The sequence below is a fragment of the Strongylocentrotus purpuratus genome, unplaced genomic scaffold, assembly GCF_000002235.5.
Source record: "Strongylocentrotus purpuratus isolate Spur 01 unplaced genomic scaffold, Spur_5.0 spur5_contig_867, whole genome shotgun sequence".
In the NCBI taxonomy this organism is placed as follows: Eukaryota; Metazoa; Echinodermata; class Echinoidea; order Camarodonta; family Strongylocentrotidae; genus Strongylocentrotus; species Strongylocentrotus purpuratus.
In genome coordinates, this window is record NW_022145576.1 from 1,555,815 (window position 1) to 1,562,701 (window position 6,887).

Below are 6,887 nucleotides of genomic sequence, written 5' to 3' on the forward strand. Positions count from 1 at the left end.
TTCATACCAGTAGATCATGAGTTGGAGACTGACAGTAGCCTAAGTTGGCCCTTCATAATTTAAATAATTTTTCTCTTACCTCACAGAATCTTCATGGCTATGAGCTAGCAATGTTTGATGACTCTGTCAATCAATGGCCTTTTGTCAGAAAAAACGAGGAAAGTTTGGTAAGTTTGCCTCGTAAAATTGTCTAAAAGAGAAACAAAAGACAATTTTAAGCAAGTTTTGTCTTGTTGATTAATGAATATTCATATTTTATTGGTTGTGTGGACCTTATATTTTAATCTTTGCAATGTTACAAAGTTGATACATGAATCACAAGTAGTATTTAATAAATACATTAGCAATCATGGTTAGTGTTTTGTTGTTCTTTACTTCTTTATGATAGAATTGATGATCATTATATTTCACACTTTATGAGCCTACCTTGAATTTCAAGAAGAAAGAAAAGTATATCAGAAAAAAATTACAAATCATATTCAGTTTGGGCAATTAAACTGCTTACATCATTGACACAGTTTTTGTAAAAGCAGCTTACAAATAAAATTCAATTGAATACAATATTGATCAATTCTTACATTTTTGATTTTTGATTTTTTTTCTTCTTCAGACTTGCTCTGAAAAGCTTTCTAAAATCACTGACCTCAGCTTTAAGGTCAATCTCACAGAGACAGCAAATCAATGCAAGGTGACTTGGAAATCAAAAGAAAAAGTGAGTATTGAAGACCATTTAAAAGGGGATGGAAAACATTAAATACCCATTTTTCAAATCATTAAATCAAACTGCATTTTGGCTGTTTATTATGATAATAGGTTCATGTCTTCATCCGATAGCAGCTACTTTATATGAATATGAATTGAATTACAAGAACTTGGTTCTTTGCTTTATCTAAAACAACATTATACTCAATCTAATTAGAAGCTTGTTAAATACAACCCAAACTAGTAGATTTGAAAGTTGTCCTTTTTTTCTCCGATAGTGATTCAATACTTCAACATCTACACCTGATAACAGCAGCTTACTACAAACAAACGCACAAGCAAAAGATATCAGCTAGATTATCACATCAATCATTTATTTTCCACTTTCATGGAGAGATTTAGAATTTTTGTAGGTTAATTATATGCCAAAGGATGGATTAAATTTTGTATTTTGCAATAGTTACTTGACAACTCAACATCTTCATCTGATAGCAGTCAGTTAAAAATAAGCCAAGATATCAATACAAATTCATTATTTGTTAATGCTGATGTTATAATTCAACATCTTCATTTCAAACTACCTATTATTAAAAAAGAACAATCTATCAAATTGAATGATATTTTCCCAAAAGTTACAACATATATACTTCAACATCTTCATCTTATAGTAGCCAGGTAAAAAGAAAAGAAAAATCAGCATTGCAACTTTATATTTTTCAATAGAGTGATGTAAAATTTAAACCACTGACTTAGTCTGAATGTACAGTTAGTTGAATTCAGGCTAGATTATAAATCAAGCTTCATTTTTTCTATAGTCAAGTCAAGTGATGTAATACTTCCGCATCTTCATCAGATAGCAGATCTAACATTGTTTTTCATGCAGAATAAAATCTTTTTGAGATTAATTTTCTGTAACTATGTTGATGATGCTTACGGAGATATCGTTTAAGGTTAATAAAGGGAACTAACTGCTCAGTCCTATCAGAGGGACAATGTGATTGAATATTGATACCAGACAAGGGTTCCAATGTATAACCATGATACCCCACTTTTCAAGATTCATTAAAAAACAGTTATGCCTAGATCCTGTGCCCTACTCTAAATCAAATGGAAAAAAAAGACCATTACAGACAGATGGCCTTTATAGAGAGGTGGCCACTAAGACAGGTTTGACTGTTATTGATATAAAAATGTAACTTCTTCTTCGTCTTCTCCTTCTTCTTTTTCCTTTCCTTCTTCTTTCTTCTCCTTCGTCTTCTCCTTCTTCTTCTTCTTCCTTTTCTTCTTCTTATTTTCATTTTTATTGCATACAATGGATTTATAATCCAAATGTTCTAATCTCTGCAATCCCAGTATTAAATTGATAGTCTTGTATGTTTTTACTATGTCAACAACAGCTTAAATAAGTAAACAAATAATGAACTATCAAACCTATTTGCTCAGATTAAAATGTAGTTAAGATTTACAGATCAGTACTCACTTTGACCTATTTCTTAAATAAAAATAATTGCTTTAAATTTCTTGATCTCAATGTAATACAGTGGCTTCTCTGCAAGGGATACAAAGATTTCTCTTCGAACGAGAAGCCACGTCGATACTTCTTCCAGCTTGCAAACTGTCATGGCTCGGAGAAAGCTGGAATCTGGAACGTGACCTACAGACTTCATATGACTAATGGACTTAAGCCCTCAGAATGTGAATTTTCTTACGACCAAAGATGTAAGCAATTCTTGGTAGTTGAAAGGTATTATTCTATAAAACTCCTGTGAATGCGTTTCAAACAAAGAAAAGAAAAGAAAAAAACAATAATACAGGGTCTAATGTTTGTTTAAAATGTAGCTTTTTTATTTGCTGAAATGTAATCAGAAGATATTGTGTGAAGGGGCCAATTAATTGCAATGTCTATCCTTTTGTAATGCATGAAGATTTAAGAAAACAAAAGTAATAAGTTGCATATCCAGTGCAATACATGCATTTATAATTCCTCATACATTTGTGTAGAACTATACTTTGATGATCATTTATTTGTTTATTGGCAATTTGTTTTCTTTCTTCCAGATTTAATGGGGACTGATGTTGGATTCTTCTTTTCATATCTTGGAATACTTCTTATAGCAACCCTCAACCATGGTATGCAACGTGTGATTCTAATTCTTTGTCCGTTTACAAATTGTAAATTACAATATCCATTTCTTCATAGAGGCTATTGTATTTTGGTGAATATCAGTACCAGTTTCTTTACCCTATGACTAGTGATTACTCTAATTCCCATAAGCTTCATAGAGGAACCACCCTGTTGATCCCCTGATGCGATGGGGTAATTAAGTTGATGAGTGATTGTTTTGTGTGCCACAGGTTGTCCTGTGTCATTATTTTGCAGATTCATATATTTTGTTTTTGACCATCTAGTTTGTGACCATCCAGTGTTTGACCATCCAGTTTGTATTATTGAAGAAAAAAATTGAAGGAAATTACATGTAGATAAAGGATCAACATTTCATTTTGAGACAAGACAAAGATCAACAATCTATTGCAGTTTTACATGCACATGGAATAAAGGAAGAATACTCAAGCTGAAATAATTTGAAAGTAAAAAAAATATGAATGAATGAGGTAAATTTTAATAATTTCGATTCTCCTTGCCTTGCAGTAACACTTTCCAGGAAGCACCTCCTTCATGTGACATACCGACTGTTCTATCTAAGTCTGAGTCTCCAGCTGGCTTCTCTATTTCTACACTGCACAGCCCTTGGTCAGTTTGCAATCAATGGAGTAGGTGTACCATGGATGAGCAATACCGGTAAGGCATTGATGAGTAGAATTATACAGATTTGATGTACTTAACACAGCCTGTTTAACAAGGCCAAAAATGTTCCATCGATTAATATTTTTAAGAACGCCTGTTTTTTTTTCCTTTTAAAACCTTTTTCTTCTTCTCCTTTTCTTTTTTTGAAACAAGGTCATTGCTCCACTTGCTGACTAAAAATGTAATTTGATATATTAAATTGTGCCTTCTCAAGCATATCTCTTCTCTAATGGGCATTTCTCCTTCCTCATCTTCTTCTTAACCCCACATGCAGCTCATCCTTTTGTATTAATTTCTGGCCCCCGATCCCTCACCTTTTTGGGGGCATTATTGTCTACTCTTTGTATTGTGACCGTATTCTCCTATCTTTGTCATGTAAAGTAGTTTATTTTCCCCTTCTCGTCTTTGTTGCATCCCCCTTTTTTTCCCCCTATTTGTAGTTCCTTTTTCACGGTAGTCACAAATTTGTTAATTTAATTACACATTATTCCTAAATATCATTTGAGGGGTCTACATTTTAAGCATTAGGGACTTTTAGATGTACACGACGAGAACAAGGACCACCACGTGTGACATCCTTTTAAGGTAATGTGACGTCCTTTTAAGGCACGGCTCAGTGCCTTAACACAATGCCACACGCGGCAGTCCACGCTCTCATCGTGTAAATCTAAAATTCCCTATTGACTTCTAGTGGACCCCTCTGTTACCAATATGATGTAAATGATTATAATTGATTTGTAATGTTTTGTTGTAAACAGAAATAAAATTGGATTGAATTTAATTGTATCAAATTATCCCTTCTAAACCTTATAAGGTTCATTTCATTTCATTCACATGCAGAACTATTTAGTATTTTCTTCTGTAAATATTTATTTGGATAAATTTGATTAAAAATGAGGAGTATTATGTCTGTTTCAAGCTTTATCTGATGATAAAATAATATGATAAAAAAACGTCTGAGGATTGTATGAGGAAATACATCATTGAACTTAAACTTTCTACCTTCTCCTTTTCAGCTGATATCTTGTATGGCCTATCAAGTGTGATATTCCTAGCTCTTCTCTTGTTGGTCTCTAAGGGCTACACAATTACCAGGTGGGTTCTTATAACCAAAACTTCCATGTAGAGATTTTTGTTGTTGTAATACATGTCATTGTAATAACCGGGCAGCACCAGGAGCGTCACGGCGTGGCGGACATGCACGCTATATAAAAAGCCATCATAAGCATTCTTGCTTATGATAGTTGGCCTCTGCATTTAGCTTGATTATTTTACTTACCTTGATACTTTCAAGCTTTCAATTATGCATTTTCTATTTGTGTGTATTTAAGTTGTCACTCTTTATGTAAATCAATTATATAATATACTATTATTGTTATTTGAATGTTTTATATTTGATTTATCAATAAATGCAGAAACATCTGCAAAAAAAAAAATATATATTATTATTTATTATGCTTCATATTAAGGTACAAAATAGGTGAGAAACAGTTATTTATTCATAATTCTGGGCCTGTCTTATAAAGAGTTGCGATTGATTTTAATCAATAGCAAATCTTCTAATCAATGGCAAATTTGCAGTCCCCTATCTTTGATGTACATAGTTGGGATCGATATTAATCGCAAAAAAATTGCAATCAATTGCAACGATTTATAGGATGGGGTTCAGGTTTTTAATGGGGACATTTCCTTTGCCTTTATGTAGAGCCCGTATGAGCGTACATGGTTCTGTGAAGCTAACAATCCTCACTATCCTGTATGCTGTTACCTACGCCTATCTGGTTTTATTTTGTCTTTCTTCTTGTTTTATATTTTCTTGTATATACTAGCTGTATGAATAATTCATTACATCAGGGCCTCATTTCACAAAACTTGTCATCAGTGACAAATGATAGTCTATAAGCTAGTGAAATCCTTGCTTCTGATTGGTTATCGGCAGATTTGTCACTGGTTCTTGTCATTTGTCACTGATTCTTGTCATTTGTCACTGAAAAGAGGCTTTGTGAAACAGGTCCCAGGTCGTCATTCTGAATAATCTATGACAATATATCATTGCCTTTGACTTTATGTAGAGCCCGTATGAGCGTACATGGTTCTGTGAAGCTAACAATCCTCACTATCCTGTATGCTGTTACCTACGCCTATCTGGTTTTATTTTGTCTTTCTTCTTGTTTTATATTTTCTTGTATATACTAACTGTATGAATAATTCATTACATCAGGGCCTCATTTCACAAAACTTGTCATCAGTGACAGATGATAGTCTATAAGCTAGTGAAATCCTTGCTTCTGATTGGTTATCGGCAGATTTGTCACTGATTCTTGTCATTTGTCACTGATTCTTGTCATTTGTCACTGAAAAGAGGCTTTGTGAAACAGGTCCCAGGTCGTCATTCTGAATAATCTATGACAATATATCATTGCCTTTGACTTTATGTAGAGCCCGTATGAGCGTACATGGTTCTGTGAAGCTAACAATCCTCACTATCCTGTATGCTGTTTCCTATCTGGTCTTCTCCATATACCAAAACATACTGGTGGATCCTAGAGATATCCTTGCTTTGTATAGCATCAAGGTTGCAGCTGGTCCACTCGTGTGCCGCATTACAGGTACTTCATGTACATGACCTTGTCCCCCCAATCCTGAATAAACTATGAGAATTGTTTTTCACTTATCCAAATTGAAGTCGAGTATGTGTTGTTTCATTGCTGAAAGGTATTTTTATTGTATTAGTTTGGGTTTCTGACAAATATTTCAATTGTAATAGTAGGAATTATCATTGGAGCAATGCACAAAATGACAAAAATGTTAAAATTGGGATGATGGAGAGCACTGTCTGAGTGGATATCTTTGCCCTTTATAATTCATCATCACGGTTATTACAGCTATTTCGGATGTAACCAAAATCTTGTTTGTTTCTCTATTATACATATGAAAGGTCAATGAAAGGTTGTATATGTGGGGAGGAAGGTCTGCGGATCACAGTTATTTGGTTAACTTTTTCCATACCCGGGCAGCTCGACCAGATGCACCTGCTATTGCAATATTTATATATGCAACGTCGATCTGGCGCTGCTCAGTGGCTGCCGGGCTCTCGATCAATAGGGCAAAAAGAATTTCCGTTTCGGTTTAATAAAATTTGGAGTGGACTATTAGGCTATTATTATTATTATTATTATTATTATTATTATTGATTTTTTAAAAATCTCAATTCATGTTTGTTATATTGTTGTATTTATGTGACTTGATTTGCCAAATAAAATAATAATAATAATATATATATATATATATAATATAAACAAGGCCACCATTGGCTTTTGCTTTGTTCTCCTATTTCATTCGAAGTCATTGTATAAACTGAACATTCTTTGCCTTAGTA

The 6,887-nt window shown here is 33.4% G+C and overlaps 1 long non-coding RNA gene across 1 annotated transcript; it reads left to right on the forward strand.

The window, feature by feature from the left end:
• Positions 1-2,346: 2,346 nt before the first annotated feature.
• LOC105437185 lies at positions 2,347-3,496 on the forward strand. The gene is made up of 3 exons (XR_970518.1): positions 2,347-2,421; positions 2,761-2,832; positions 3,353-3,496. It is a non-coding gene; the product is annotated as an uncharacterized LOC105437185 (long non-coding RNA).
• The last annotated feature ends 3,391 nt before the right edge of the window (positions 3,497-6,887 follow it).